We start from the raw sequence: 16,801 nt of genomic DNA, 5'->3' as shown, positions 1-16,801 counted from the left end.
CTCCAGCAAAACCTATGAATATCACTCCATGGAGTATTGTGATTTACAGATGATGGGAAGCATGCTGTTAGGAATAGGAGCTGAGATAGATCCTTGATTTCCCTGTACCGATGCTCCCAAAATCATTTACTGTGCTTCCTTGGTTAGATTTTATTATTTCAAGAGAATCTGGTTCAGCTACTAGAAGGAAAGGATGATTTGCTTGTATGAGTTGGTGAAAAGACAGAAATTAATAGAATTCTTTTTAAATGTCAGTAATCTTCAAGGCAAAATCCAGAGGAAAGCAGACAGCTTTTGGTGACTTTTCCAGAACCTTGGTCTTCAAACAGCTCTGGAGTCCACATCATACATAAAATCCTCCATGTCAAGCAAGAGTTGAGGGTATTGTTTTGGCTGCATAAAAAGAAAAAGTAACCACATAGCATTCCCTACTTGCATGGAAGTGTGGCCACATGTTTGCTTTCGTGACGGAAAACTTCTTTCCTAATCAGCACTACCATTTCCATCATGGAACCTTGTGCTATTTTCCATTCAAAGGAATCAAGTCACACTGACTCTTTTCTAACAGCTTAAATATCAGCAGAAACAATGAAGAGAATTGACTTTACGTAATCCTAAACTGATGCCTGGGATTGAACTCTTGCCCAGAGCTCCCATGCCAACTTTGGCAAAACAAGACCTTTCAGGAGGCTACACTTCCATCCTTTTTCCAGATGCAGTTTTGAGGCAGGTGACAGTGACTGAAGAAGGGGGAAAAGCCGCTAGAATTTTTTTGTAGTGCCTTTTGCAGCTCTTGGATTATGCATGATTTTATTATTATTCTGTATTTATTCATGGTTTAAACAAAGGGACAAAATACTCTTCCTTTAATTTGGGTAACATTAGGCCAGAGGAATTATCCTTTATATCATGTTCAGTGGAAATATGTTCACAAATAAACGGTTCTCTTTAGTCTTGGGCTGTTACCATGTTTCGAATTGTTTGTTGGCATGGATTAACCAACAGAACTATGCCCATAAACCCTTCTCTGTCCTAGTAGCAGGTAGATTTACCTTTGTCAATAGGAAAGAATCTTTGCTAAAGCTTTCTGGCTCTCCTGTGTTTGCTAAAAATTATTCTTGTTCCTAACCAGGTATTGAGAATTCTCAGTCGTGAAGGGATGGGTTTGGGTTGAGTTAAATACCAGTGAACTTCTGTGGTGTGCAGATGAAGACATCCTCATCACATTCATTCACCAAAAAACAGTGAACTGCAACCATGTGTGCAGTTTGACTGCCACTTGAACAAATTTTATTTGTGAGTAGAGCTGGATGCCTTGTGGAAAAAGCCTTCTCCACATGCTCTATAAAAATGGAATAATTTTTCATCTTAATGTGGTCTATCACTATTTTTTTTTCTATTATCAACATTTCTGCAGAACATCTAAACTTTTATTTGGGTGGAATTGCCATTATTTTGGCTGTAGTTATTGTATCTACAGATGTGGATGTTTGCTGCTGTACAAGCAGAATAGAAGGACAATGAATTTACAGCCTGTTGTGTTGGGTTTGCATGGCCAAACTTTGGTAGCAGGGGGGCTACAGGGGTGGCTTCTGTGAGAAGCTGCCAGAAGCTTCCTCCTCCATGTCCAGCAGAGCCAGTGCCAGACAGCTCCAAGACAGACAAGTTGCTGGCCAAGGCTGGGCCAATCAGAAATTGTGGGAACGCCTCAGGGATTACAGATCTAAGAAAAAGAAGTAAGAAAAGGTTGGCAGATGCAATTGCAGCCAGTGAAGAGCAGTGAGAATATGGGAGAGGAACAGCTATTCATACCCCAAGGTCAGTGGAGAAGGAGGGGGAGCTGAGATTCCTGTGGAGTCTGTGGTGCAGACCATGGTGAAGCAGCTGTGCCCCTGCAGCCCATGGAGGATCACAGGGATGCAGAGAACCCCTGCAGCCTGTGGAGGAGCCCATGCTGGAGCAGGTGGATGCCTGAGAGGAGCCCATGAACCCATGGGAGGCCGGTGCTGGAGCAGGGTTCTGGCAGGGGCCTGCAGACCCATGAAGAGATTATTCACAAAAGGATAAATCAGTAAACAATGGTTTCCTTTTTGTGAAAGTGGTATGTAATAAAAAGTTTAAAGAAATTGAATTTAAAAATTAGATCATCTATATAAGCATCTAGCCATTAGTGACAGCTTGTAGTTACAATGAAGGTTCTGGCTCTACATTATTAATATGATGAAGTTCTACTTCTGAATTGCCTCCTCCCTACCCTTGTCACTCCCTTTCAACATCATTCATTTCCATGCTAACCCCAGAAAATGACAAGATCTTTCTTCTTCTTCTATATTAATTGAATCTAAAATAAGTGTGGATATTATTTCAGAAAACAAGGAATAACTGCATATAGAAATGAATTTACACACATTGTGCATATTCACAACTTACTGAGCTTTGCTCATTTCCCTTCATTGTCCAGTTGGAGATGTGTATTCAGATGCTTCTATCCCAACTGAGAAAAGAAGTGAGTCCACCTTGGCTTTCTTGCTGTTCTTCATCAGGTTTTGCAGCTAATTGATTACATCCATCGCTGTGAAACATGAGAAACAGCAAAAGACAACAAGTGAGACATGTGCTTCATAAGCACTCTGATAAGCAATGTGTCAGGCAGGAAAAGAGCCAGGCTCTTGGCAGTGCTCAGATGGTCTGAAGGAGAAAAATTCCTGGCTCAGCCAGGAATTCCTGCAAGATCAGCTGGACCCTGTAGAAGAGTATGGAGAAGTGGCTCTTGCTCCAGGCCAGCTCTCTGTCCTACTCCTTGGAGCAAACTGTATTGTGGGAGAAGGTGTGAACATGTGAAGCATTTGGAGGGCAGTAGTTACAACTACTGCACTCTACAGAGAGGATATCTTTATCACAAACATGGTGTGTGCAATATGAGCCCCTCCTCAGTTCTGTCCCTTGCACAAGACAAATGGGCTGCTGGTGTGTGCTCCAAGATGTCAGCAGACATCAGCATCCTAAAGATACCCGTCTGCCTGCTGCAGGATATCAGCAGAAGAGAACCTGGTCACATGTTCTTCTCTCTAAGAATCAACACTTTTCCCTAAATTTCAGAGTAAAGAAACTATTCTGGTGGCGACACCTGACTTTCTAGATAACAGGGGCTTAAAAATGGGACAGGGAAAATAGTAACTGATCTAAATGGCTAGCTTCATGGTAAAGCAAAGGCACAGATGTCAAGAAAAGAAAGATTTATTATTTTGTTTTCACATGGAAAACAATGGAAAACAATCTGCCTAAGCTTGCCATATGGTTTTTATTGGAGACATTCTGTGTTTATATATGTGTGTCTGTATGTATATACATGTGTAAGCTATTATATTATATCAGATTCTGACCTGCTTCATAAAACAAGGATATCTGAAAATACATCTGCCACTCATTAATTGCTCTTTTCCTTATATATCTAAAAATTTAGGACTGGCTTGTTCTGAATATTCAGAGATTTCAAATTCAATATTAACAAAAGTAACTTGAAAGATCCAAAATGTTCTGCTTTGCCTAGCTTGCATTTCACTTCATAATACAAGCATCCACAGCCTCAAGGGTAACCCATCTAACCAAGCTAGATGGCACTTGAATAATGTCAGTTGTCAGGTTCCAATTTTCTACTTTGATGAGTATAATTTTAGGTACTTTTGAAAAAATGTAATTTATTTATTTAAATATCTATTTCGGTTTACTTTTAGTGTGATTTATGGCCATTATCCCTTTTTTTTCTAGTGGAAGCAGCCCTTCCTCTCATAACAGATATAAAGCCACTAGGACATGTGAGTAAAATGTAACAATATGAGAATCTTAAAAAATGTTGCCATTTACAAACAAACTGGTTTGAAAAATCCCACTTGTTTCTGCTGTGAAATCTGTAAGAGTAGGTAAATATGTGATTTCTTACATATTGATAGTATTTGGTATTTTTTGTATGTCTATTATGGTTTTGATTTTTAAATAAGAATGGCTGCTAATCTCAGCTGTCAATATATCCACGCCTCCTATGACCAAGCAAAACAACACAGCTGATAAAATACCATAAAATGAGCCATGTGAAAGGAATAACCTTTTCGGGAATGAATCTACATCCATTCAGTTCAGTAAATCTCAGCATAACTAAAAGCAGTCTGTATAACGTGGCAGAGGGTAGAATATTAATATTTTTGCAAGATGTTGACAAATACTGTATCTGTCATGAGTAGAGGTTGTAAAAAATGTCCTCTTCATTTTGTCTGTGCTCGAAATTTCTTACATTTAAAACAAGGAACCCTGTCATCTCCCCAAAGTTTGGCTGCTGCAGCCCTGCAGTGGAACATTTGCTAATACATTTGATACTGTCATGATGAAACTCAGACTATAATCTGCCAAAAACAGAGGTTGCCAGGTCAATCTTCTGATAAGTGTGGCTGATTTGCCTCAATACAGCAGTGGAAAATATGCAAATTCGCAGGGTGACTAATTACCCCTTGGGAGAACTTGAGCAACTGGTCTGAACTCCCCTGTAATTAAAACAATCTAGATAATGTAAACAATTGTCTTGTAAGTATTTTGCACTGGAAACTTTCTGCAACTACTTATTCCGTGGCCTGGCTTTGTATTTGCCAAGCTCCTCAATGCATTTTAAGCTCATTAAGGCTTAGCTCCTGCCAAGGACTTTCTGTCTCAAGTCATCCAGCGCTCACAGGTGGCAGTTCTGGTTGGAGGCTGGAATTATAACCCTGTCGAGTATACACAGCTAAGAGGGCAGCACATCACATGTCTGTGGTGCCCAGCACCAGTAGAAGTGGCAGCAAGACTTTTCAGAGGCACCTGAAACTCCAGGTGAAATTACTGAGAACTGGAGATGTAGTACCGGGGGGAAATCAGCATGTGGAGTGTTGAGGGCTTGGTATTCATATACATGAAAAGCAAGGGAACCAGCTGTAATTAAAGTCAGCCGCTTGTTACCTTGTTTTGTTAAAACTCCTGTGTTGTTTTCTTGCCCCATTTTAATCCAACATGTCATTCCAAAAATGTCAGCAAAATGGTTAATGAAAAGACTCTTAACCTCAGCTAGACTTCTGATCTAGAGTAATAAACTCTCTGATTAGAGGAAACTGCAAATAAGTACTTCTATCATGTGAAACAACAGGGTGGTTTTTTTTGTCAAGTGGGCTCAGTGATTCTGAGAAAATTGCTTTTGCTACAGGTTGTCTTTGGTCACAGTATTTCTCTATGGGATGTATTCTGAATACCTGTTCTAGATATCTGCTCCTGGGCACTAAAACATGAAAGTTCAGGTGGTTTCCTTCCAGCTTCCCTGTCTTTCCCCTCCCAACAAGAGAACAAATCACACTGTTAACTCTAGGGACTCTGAGATCTACTGATGGTGACTTGCTGACATTATTTAACAGATCACGAGCTAATAAATAATAGTGCACTTGGAAGGGGATTTGGCTTTGTGGAATGAGAGCTACTAGATGAGGAAGAAAAAATTCAGCATTTGAGTATCACATATTTCAAGCCCTGAGTAAGGCAAGAGCCAGTGTAGGGGCATGTGTGCTTTCTACCAGAGACTGGTCACAAGAGAGCAGTGAATCGAAATTTCAATTGCATGGGAGTTCAGCCAGGTCAATACTCAATAATGAATTTGAATCTTTATAGCAGGCAAACAGTTGGACTGAGAGATGCTGTGCTGTGTGGTGATTCAGTCCTGAATATGAATGCAGCTGAGCTGTGGAGCTTCAATTTGCCTGATACGTGAAGTAAATGCAGTTTCCAGAAATCACTGGCTGGTCGTCCAGAAGATTAGTCCTTTGTTTACTCACAAAAAGGTACAGGAGAGGCCAAGACAGAGATTTCCTTGTGCATTATGCTGAGGCATTCCCTTCTCAAAAAAACCCCACAAACAAACCTGCTAGCTGACTGGGAGTGGCCATCTCTCAGGAAAAAAAAAGAGGCTGGGGAAGATCAGAATCTGTAATTTGCCTTAGCCCCCAGCCTACTCAAACAAGCTCTCTACAAAGCTGTTCAGAAAATTTAAAATGTGAGCTGGGAGCTGCTCTTTTGCTGAGGCTCAGCTGTCAAAATTAATTGCTACTTTCTAGTATTCTCCTACATCTGTATCTCCAAAACATTTGATGGGGCTTACTGCTACTGCTAAATGGGCCAGAGGAGCACTACAGGGACTTTTTTTTTTTCTAATCTAACAGTTCACGTTGCAATTTCTTCAGACTCAGTGTAAGGACTAGTTTGTAGTGTACAGGCACAGAAAATAAAGTAGCCTCTTACCACAACCCAAGATGTGACAAAGATCCTCTTATCACATCCTATAAGTGGAAGAACCTCTCAACAGAAGTCCATCAATCCTCAGCTAGGGCTAGCTGCCTCATTTTTTGATGGGTTCCTATTGGGGGTGAGCAGGTGCTACAAGAGGGCTGGAGAGGGACTTTGTACAAGGGCATGCGTGACAGGACAGGAGGAATGGCTACAAACTGAACAAGAATACATTTAGATTTGATGTTAGGAAGAAATTCTCTATCCAGAGGGTAGTAAACAGGTGGAACAGGTTGTCCAGAAATGTTGTGGATGCTCTGTCTCTGAAAGCATTCAATGCCAGGTTGGATGAGGCTTTGAGCAACCTGTCTAGACAGTACTCTGCCCACGGCAGGAGGGTTGGAACTAGATGGTCTTTAAGCTACCTCCCAACCCAAACTGTTCTGTGATTCTCTGGTATGTGTTGGTATCTTGATCTTTCTGCATTGCCTGCCTCTCAGGAATTTTAATATATATAGATATTCTTGTTGCATGCATTCTTCAAGGCAAGAGGTAAATATTTGATTTTCAGCTTGGTAAAAGCTATTTTCTTGGCAAAATTTGTGAAACAGAGGTAGCTCCAACTCCGAGGGAAAGGACAGAACATAGACAGAACAGGACTTTACACCATCAGATGGTGGAGAAACCCATATCCCTCCTGCCTCTCTTAAAATGTGTGGGGGACACTAAAGTCCTTTCAATTCCACTTCTACACCTGTTCTTAGTTAAAGACATAAACAGTAAAACTAAATGAAGATAAACAGTGACAGTTTGGGCTACCAGAAATATAAAGGGTGTTTCCTAATATTAGATGCTTTTCCAGTCCAGAGCATAGAGAAAAGATGCAAATGTCTCAAAAGAAATCAAGTTTCTGTTCCTCTGTGTCTCCTGCTGTTTGCCAAATGTTATGGAAGTCTGCCTGAGGCTCACTAACACTAAAACTATTACCTATCTAAATCTGGGGCAGCTGAAGTTGCATTCATATGTTCATTAGAGCTATTCTGGCAATAGAAAATGAAAGATTCTGAGGCTGTATTACATCAGAGACAAGTACTTTTTCATTCTCACAGTACTTCTGTGGCTATACCAACACGACAGGTTGCCCATCTCATGTTAAATTGAACCAAAAACTGCTGCATACTATGACAATGAAATAGCTCCCAGAACTCAGGCTCTTCCACTTAAATTCACCTGTCTTGTCTTCTCTCCACTCCCTGCCTGTAGAAGGCCATAATGTCAAGAAACAGCAGAATTCCTGTGTTGCAGGAATTCTACTAATTGCTGACTAAGACCTAGAGAGCTGAACAAAGAACCTGATAAATTTCACCTCTATTCTGGTTTTAGGGGTGGTCACACAACTAGTGCAGAAACAGTTAAATTGCTGTTAAGTTGCCAAAACATAATTCAGTATCATCCTTCAAAAGTGATGTTTCCCATAGCCAGAAAACTATACATTCATCCTCTCAGATATATTTTCCCAAATGGAAAGGAACAATGTTACTGAATATTTGCAATATGAGGTTGGGTTGTTGTTTTGTTTTGTTTTTGTAGGTTTGTTTGTTTGTTTTCCTTTTAATTTTATTTATTTGCCACTTGTTGCTATCATGTTTTGAAATAGATTCTTCCCCATTTGCAATGCCATGAAATTTGAAAACCCAAGAAAAATATCAAGTCTCCATAGTGTCAAGCAATATAACTGAGAGGAAAGAAGTGTCTGTGTGGGTTTACAAAGTAAATGAAAACTGAGAGGCAAAAAATGAGTACATCCAAAATAATAAGTCAGGTAACCCAGCACTGACCAGCATATCTCGGACAATTGCCTCAGCATATCGGCAGCTTAGCTTTTGCCAAGTTTTCTGAAAAAAGTAATTGTAACATGGGAATCTGAAGAACAGATTTTTGTGATTGGTTATAGAGAGTTTCCAAGTGCTAAATACCTAATGCAAAGGTCAGCATGAAATAAAAAATGAAAGTTCTCATTTCTACTCCAAGGCAAACCACAGAGGAAGGACCTGGTTAGTCAGTGATTACAAGTACTGAGAAGGGAAGATAAGGAGTCAGATAATGCGGAAAACTGGAGAGATATGAAATGGAAGAGGAGAGGCTGATTATTATGGCCTGGAAAGTATGGGAGAAGAAAAGAGCAGCAGGAAAGACTACTAGGAAGGCCTAAGTGTGTAGCACGGCCAGAAGCTGAAGGCGTCAGGTCACGTTGAGTTCAACAGTGCCAGATCACTGTAGAATAGAAACTGGGTCTCAGGAAACAATACAGGAGAGTAACAGGGGTAAGATGATGAGGGTGTTAAGGGCACCAAATGCATGAGTGTGAGGCTGGAGAGAAGGCAGGGCTGCTAGCAAGGTAAAGAAGGGACAGGCTGGGCAAAACCTGGGTGACAGGGGTATGGAATTTGTATTTAGCTTGATGTGACAGAGGGAGAGATTGAATTGGAAAGGGTAAAACACAATCAGCCACAGAAGCATGATCCCAAAGGGGAAAGGAGAAGGGCAGAGAAAAGAGAGAAATGAGAGAAGAAATAAATGCTGGGAACTGTATTGTGTATAATGAGAATGGTAAATGGCAGTTAGGAAAGAAAGGGGAACATGCTGAAAATTGTTGAGTGAACGGATCTGAGAAATCTGATAGAACATTCTGCAACTGCAGCAATTTCCTGTGTTTTCCTATTTATAAGAATGACCCAAATAAAATTGCAGTGTTCCTCATCTTACTTTTCTAATAAAATATTGACATTTATTTTGTGTGTGAGGAGGATGTGCATGACTGAGAAAAATATTTCAAACAAGGAAATGGCATCAGTTTATCCAGCCCTTGCTGCTTCTCCAGATAATTGGTATTTCAGGGGCTGTTTCTATGAAAGAAATAGGCTTTTATGTGGTGCAGGAGTATTGTATTGAATGATGCTTGGAAAATATCTTCTCTCACAAATAGAGGGGCAACTGGCACAATAACTCCTAAGAATTTCTTCTTTGCATGTGAACGAAACCTCTGCACCTGACTGATGACTACACAGCATGATGACATGACTACACATCCAGTTTTCCTCTGCATGAAATCAACTGGCATGAGTAGACTTATCCTACCACAGTACTGCACCAGTGAAAGACAGATTCCCACCTCCTAATTGCATGCATTTCCTAAATGCTCCTAGTGGAATATTTGTGGAATATTTCCCATTGTATGAACTTGTGCCATTTGGAATTTTAAAGAGATCTCTGGGAACAGTAAATTTATATATGGTTTTTGCTTTCTAAAACAAACAAACAATTCTCCAGGGATGGAGTAAAAAAAAAACAAAAAACAAAGAAAAAAAAAAAAAAAAACAAAAACAAAAACAAAAAAAAAAAAAAAAAAACCAAAAAAAAAAACCAAGCCAGAGAAGAGGAAAAAGTTGAATGGGCAGATTTACATCTGCATTTTTCCCAGAGTTTGGTTTTGGCTCATTATAGGCAAAATGTAGCCACAAAAATGGAACACAAATGAACACCATTAATATGCAAACCTACCCTCATCCAAAAATGACACTGCAAGGAAGAAAACAAAAATCCAAGGTAGATCCCTCAAGTCACTGTGCATTCATGTTTTCAGACAGATAATTTAGTCATCAAATGTGCTGTTGGTGGAGCATGCTCAAAACTGCTGCTCTTTTGGAACCCTGGAGAAGTGTGAGAGCATGGCAAGATCTTACTACAGCTGTGAACCAATATTTCACAAACTTCACCAGACAGGACCCCTTTGAAGATCAGCAGACAACTGAATCTTCTGCTGCTCTTATTTAGTCTGGCATGTCTTGTCTGAGACTGAGAAAGGAGATGACAGTTTTCTGAGATAAACCCTGACCTAAGGCTACCCATTCATTCAGCTGTTTTGGGAAGCCATTTGTGACAAATCTATGTTCTACACACATGAACTTGCCTTTAATCTTCTTCCCCCTTCAGAGGTCATTTTATAAGTTTCCTCTTAATACCATCAGGCTTTTGGGTGAGCTGGGACAGATGAAAACCACTGAGGACAGGGGACATTATCCTGTTTTTTTTAAATTCTGCCATGACTCCTTTGTGGCTCATTACTATGTCTGAATACTTGATTAATGCTAGACAAAGAGGAATGCAGAGTACATTGGTGCCAAATCAAGAACTGAAACCACACCACCATCATGCACAAAGTTATGTGATTTAAAACCACATCATTTTAAAGAATAGCCATGCTCAGTTTTTTCCTACATTTTATTTTTTAATTAATTGAGAGTTCTTACACTTTGGACTTTACAGTGGTGTGTCTAAAATCTCTTAGGTTTGACTTAAATGAAAGTTGAGATTTCTCAGTACTCATTAAACTTCTGAGGAAGCCTTCAGGAATAGTGAATTGTAAGGCTGACTCTGAAGTCAGCAGAACTGGTTATGACACATGAATGCCCTAGAGATCCAGCCTAAATTAGAGCTCCCAGCTGTAGTGGTATGAGTGTGGAGTAGCAGACATAAAGATTTACTCCATAAAAAATTAAAACATACATATACTGAAATGAAAAGATACATATGTCCAGGGGGTTTACTGTATTGCTAATTAAAATAAAAAACAAGCTAGAGAAACTGGAATAAATAACACTATTTTGTAAAAGCACAGACTATTTCCAAATTAAAAATGGGTCAAGATATTAGCCAATGGTGTTGTCTAGACGAATATTATAATCTTAAACGTATCCTTGAGCCAATAGTTGTTACAGCCATCTACTCAGGGTGTGCTCATCCCAGGAAATTTGATGTGGTGTAGAGACCCAAACCAATAGGTTCCACACATTGTGCAGCCCAGAATTCATTTGCTGGAGGATATTCTGTGCCAGCACTTGGCTGACATGACTTTTAAGCTTGTTTTCTGCATAGTAAAAGACCTGGCACTTCTGGCTGTTAACTAGGCAGAGGAGATATGAACTTGGATGTATGTTTCTGTATCTCCCATACTATAAGTGTCTGCTTCACAATTTGCACATCCAAACCAAATACAACTAATAGTTTTTGCTTGCTATCCTTCACTTCTGGTGACTGGCTCAGCAGTAGCTGTAGGTCATGGGTTCATACTGCTCTTTAACCTCCCTAAAAAAACCAGACACAGTGGGAAGCAACCTTTCCAGTATTTATGAGGAGATGGCATGGATAGCTTCTTTGCAAAGGGTGCAGAAAACAAATAAAACATCTGATGCCTTTTGATCTTACTTTTTATAATCCTAGTTGCATGTTTAATGCAAAATGTGCTATATATTGTAATATTATATTATATTATATTATATTATATTATATTATATTATATTATATTATATTATATTATATTATATTATATTATATTATATTATATTATATTATATTATATTATATTATATTATATGTGTGTATATAATATTTTGGTTGATTTTTTATTGCTGTAAAAGGCTTTAAAATTTGATTTAATTATGTAATGTGAGGAATATGCTGTATCCTTCTATATGAAAATGATCACTGCCCACCACAACATTATACTAAATTATAGAATAGAATATTACAATATAATATAACAACAATATACTGCAATACAATACAATGCAATACTGACTCACAGCTGACACACTGTTGCTTGTTAACTGAGAAACCTCTCCAGAACAAGTCAGATAGAACAGAAATAAAAGCAGTGAAATATAGCTGTGAGTGAGTAACATGGAAGGTGAACAGTCATTAGAGAGTAAGTGGAGCTATAAGTGGTTTTTCAAAGCCCCAAGGATTCCTGGCTCCCAGGAATCACAGCTGAAACATGGATTGAACAGGACACGCAGAGTCAGCTAATGCCATCCCAGTGCTCCAGGAGAAAGGAACTCAAGCACCAGTAGGGATGTAGCTGAAGGGCTGATAAAGTCCATTTGGCTTCTGCTGGCTGCTTCATACCTCACTGATTTTTTTCCCTCTATCCAATAATAACTTAATCTCTCTCTGTTTAACTTGTACATTATCCTGTATATCTGTCTGTTTATCTATCTATCTATCTATCTATCTATCTATCTATCTATCTATCCATCTATATCTCCTATATACATCCTATATATAGGAGATAGATATATTTATATATATATATATATATATTTATATATATATATGTATATGCTTGGTCCCTCCCTGCAGTGTTGCTGTTCCATGGTGAAGGCTGGGTTGGGGACTCATCACTTGCAGAGGGGCTGCCAGCTTCAGACTCTTTCCTAGGTCTTTAAAGACATACTTCAATCAAGCTGCATAAATCAGACCTCTCTGGGCTTACTATCCAGCCAGCAGGTGAACATATTTTCCTTTTCTGTTTACTGAAAGTTGCAATTGGACATATTAGCCAGTCAAAAGGATAGTCTTTTCCGCTTCCCTGTAGATTTCATTGTTCATTTTCTAAGAAGTAGCCAGACACTTCTAGCTTTGTCAGGGTAGGTGAATTACAGAGGCAATTCCTTTTATCCCTTCCTTCTTTTCTTCCTGCCCCTCAAAACAAGAAACAAAAAGATTCCTATTAAGGTAACAGCAGACAAACCAGACCAAATTGCTTTACTGCAGTGGTCCAATGTACACTGCTCTGCCCAGAAATTGCCTGGTTTATTGTGCTGTTTGCCTTACACTGAGGGAAAGAACATAGATTTCAGAGTAAAGTCTTACAAAAACATAGGTCATAGATTTCTATGGTAGAGCTAAACTGTAAGCAGCCTGCTACAAGCCATATATGAACTCCATGACAGTTCGTATTACAGTTATAAATATAAAAGGGATAGAAAAAGCCTCATCTGGCACCCTGACTGGTTTTTGCAAATGTTACTTTGCATTCTTACAAGTCAAGTGAAAATTCCCAAATGCTGGCCGCCATCCAATAATCTTTCCCCACGCCCTGCCTCACCCCCTTGGCAGTGTTTGAGGCGCAGTGGTGCGCTGTAATTGGTGGCTTTTCTGAGCTCATGCAGATGGCCAGTGTCATCAGGGAGCATTGCTGGGGATGGCAGTGATTTCGAGCCTTGCTCCAAAGCTCTTGGCAGCACGGGATACATGTGCCTGCTGTGCCCTATGCCTGCAGCCCGGCCAGCCAGACAGCAGCCAGCCAGACACGCACCAGACAACTGGGTGCTGAAGAAATGGTGTCACCCAAGTCTGTGTCACCTCATCTGGGTGGCAAAATCCTTGGGTTAGGGATAAGAGAGCATTCTGGGAGAGGTTCTCTTCATGTTTCTATGTGACCACTTGAACCTGCTTCCAAGTTGTGTGCAGCACAGCGTGTCTGCAGCCAGGTGTTCTGGCATCTGAGAAACATACAGCAGGTCCACAAGGTCTCTCGCAGGGGCACATACACTATGGGCACGATGGGACTGATACATCTGCTTCTCTTAGTTCCTCCCTGGTAGGGTTGCCATGGACTTTGAGGGACATATTCATCCTTTGAAAAAGTCATTGGGCAACCTCTGAGGAAAGATGTCCTTGAGCTAATTTGAGTAACACCCTACTGTGGCAACTCTCAGAGCAACAGAGGCCAGCAGTGAGGTGTCTGCACAGGCCACTACTGCAACTCAGAGAAGAAAAAAGGGTTGGAGACCATCCTCTGAAATCTGTCTTTTGCAATCTTTCATTCCCCCCACCACTCCAGCCCCCCCCCCCCCCCCCCCCCCCCCGCCCCCAGAACTTTCTACTTATTTCAAGAGGTAGTGAGAATCCCAGCTTGCTGCAGCTTTGCTCCCTTCTCATGAGCCTTGGGGACACAGCGTGGTCTTTTCTGTAACTTCAGTCTCCCAAATTCAAAGCAGGATGGATTTTTGTGATTTTATTTACTGATTGCACCACACACAGAAGATCAGAAGTGCTATGGATGTGAGGTTGGAAAGGATTCTTCCCTTGAATATATATTGTGGAATGAAAAAAACCTCCTCAGTGACTCAAGAGTGGCTTCCTTGACCACAGCAATAGAAGAACACAACTGTTTTGGGCTTTCCTGAGAAACTTCTGCTACCACAGCAGCCACGACTTCTTGAGAAAGAGGTTGTTTCTGTGTCACAGGAAGAAAGAGTACTAAAATTTGTCATTAAGGTCAGGATAATAATCCAGGCCAGAAGTTCTTAACATCTTGGGGTTCATCACTAAGTAAACAAGAAGAAATGAGTCACCAGTAGCCCAAACTCTATGAAAAGGCAAAAAAATCCCAGCCTCAAAAATTAATGAAAGCTTTTCCTTGTGCTCAGATACAAGTCCTGTGTCAGATAGAAGGCTCTGTAGGACTCCGTGTAACTGCAGCTTGTGAGTGACAGAACTAAGAGGACTTCATTAAAACTGCAACACAGTTACAAGCTAAAGGAGAAGGAGAAATGGATAGGATATTTTGATAGATGTGGGGCAACTGTGTCCTCTCCTTCTGTTCAGAAAGTATTTTAGTTTGCCTGTGAAGCAAACAAGGCAGTAGGTCTGACACAAAAAACTCTTTTCCTGCTTTTTCAAAATCAAAACTTGTTAATGTTTATGAAAATAGAGTCAAAGTGTGTGTGTGCTGGTATACAGATATTTTCTGAGAATATGAGAGATTAAAAGAAGCCTTTCCTCACACCTGTGAGCTTTCACAAGGGAGCAGAGAGCACACAGCTCCCTGCCCTCACTGTCAGGCAGTGGCCAGTGACAGTCCAGTGTTTTACTTTCCATTGATGGTAGCAACACCCCAAGACAATTCTTCACTAGGCAGCTGGCAAGAAACACATTTTAGATTGGTCTGGCCACACTACACACACAGTTAATCCCTGTAACTCCCATCACAATTAAAAACCCTGATTTAGATCCTAGGAAGATACTGCCTTGCTATTTTAATGACCCAAATAGTTTTACAGTAGCTGTTACACCAAGATTTGCTTCCAAACTCTTCTGTGCAGGTCACACAGATCCTCTCAAGGGCAGGGACTGTCACTGCTGTCTGTGCAGGTGCCAACAGTGGCACCTGCTAGACACCAGTGCCATTTTCTGGCTGCTCCTGCAGGCAGGTGACTGAGAAATGAGCAGTTCAGCTGGGGACGTGCTGTTGCAAGCTGTATCACTGCTTTCCAGACACCAGTTTGTTATAACGCTTATCTAAAAGTGCCCTACATCAGCAGGGGTAGTCTAGGTTCAAGTGTGACTACAAAGCCCACATGATGCCTGGGTGCTGGGGTACAGCTGCAGTCCCCCCTGTCCCTCCCCCAGTGGGTGTTTGCTCAGGGAACAAGCCTCAGCATGAGCCCAATCAGCATTTCTGGGGGCAGATGGTCTTGGGACCACAGAAAACTTTCTCACCTAACTTGCTGACTCAGGATGCTTCAAGGCAATGATCTCATGTCCCTTTCCTCTAATACTTTCTCCCCTTTCAGGAAGCAACTGTTTATTGCTTGTTTGTTGGCAACTTGGTTACATTGCTGGTTTTGAAATCAAAGGCATCAGTAGCAGTTATGCTCTGTCATTTCTATGCTGACCTTCAAAATATTCTCAGCTAAAGGGCCATCTGTGATTGTAGCCTGATGATGCAGTCAGGGATAACATTTCTATTCCATAAGAATTCACAGCAATTTGACATTTATATTCATTCTGAACTGGAATGAAAACTTAACACATTCAGACTTTCTCTGTCATTGAAATTCTTATTGCTGCCTCAAGGAAAATCTTTTTTTATCCACAACACTGCAGCATTTGATAAGGTAACAGTATTTGCCTTCAGTAATGCTGAAAAGTTGAAGTATAATGTTGGAAAAAATTTATGAAATATTAATATGTTTCGTTTAGTGATGCATTTAGATATATAGACTTCATGATGAATCAGGAAAATATATCTAAATGAGGAATTCAAAATGTTTTGAGTACATCAAGCATATTTAGGAAAATAGGGACAGCAGATTTGAATCTGGTTTTGAAAATGTAGTGGCATTTAATATATTTTTGTGGCATCGTATTTCTGACAAGAGATATTTTTCTGTCTTCTGTCCAACATCTTTGGCTGGTTCTAATAATCATATGGTGTCCTGGTTTAGCTAAATAGAGTGTCTTACCCTGCTCCTTAGTGCAAGAGTTCTAGCTTCCCTTCAGCCATGTATCCTTTCTTTTCTTGTAGTTTCTGGGACTGTTGCTGGGTGCATGATGGTCACTGACAGTCTTTTGATGGACTCCTGTGTGACAGCTCCCTGCTGCAATATGCTGCCAAATCCCTACCCAGAAGGGGTCTCCTAGAGTTGTCCATGTCCTGGCTGTTTGAAGGATCTGTGTGAGCACTGACCCACTAACTTATCCTCATCCCTTTGCCTTAACTAGCAGCAGTTCTGCTGCTTCTCCTTTTCCTACTGCTGTCAATGCTGGCATTAAAAAAAAAAAAAAAAAAAAATTGGAGCTGCTCCATCAAGAGATATAAGAGATATATTTGGACACTAAGTACAGAATATGTCTGACTTCAGACCCTTGCTTCAGGAAAAAG

This window comes from Motacilla alba, chromosome 3 (assembly GCF_015832195.1).
Source record: "Motacilla alba alba isolate MOTALB_02 chromosome 3, Motacilla_alba_V1.0_pri, whole genome shotgun sequence".
NCBI classification, from domain to species: domain Eukaryota; kingdom Metazoa; phylum Chordata; class Aves; order Passeriformes; family Motacillidae; genus Motacilla; species Motacilla alba.
Note: the sequence above shows the minus strand (reverse complement) of the source record.